Source organism: Papilio xuthus, unplaced genomic scaffold, assembly GCF_000836235.2.
Source record: "Papilio xuthus unplaced genomic scaffold, Pxut_1.1 DF827714.1, whole genome shotgun sequence".
Classification (NCBI taxonomy): Eukaryota; Metazoa; Arthropoda; class Insecta; order Lepidoptera; family Papilionidae; genus Papilio; species Papilio xuthus.
Window position 1 is genome coordinate 4,658,333 of NW_013530935.1, and position 250 is coordinate 4,658,582.

Below are 250 nucleotides of genomic sequence, written 5' to 3' on the forward strand. Positions count from 1 at the left end.
CCCTAACTTATGCTATGTTAGGGACTTGGGGTGTGGAAATATCTTTATTTCTTTATTTTGTTTAAAGTGTTTAAAAATCAATTACATAGTCTTAAAATTATATCACATTCTTTTCTTACATCTAGGTTCAAAAACATTAAAACAATTAAAAAATGTAAAATTAAAAGGTTAAAAAGTGAAAGGCGGCGGAGGCGGCGGCGGCGGTGGCGGCGGCGGCGGCGGCGGCGGCGGCGGCGGCGGCGGCGGCGGC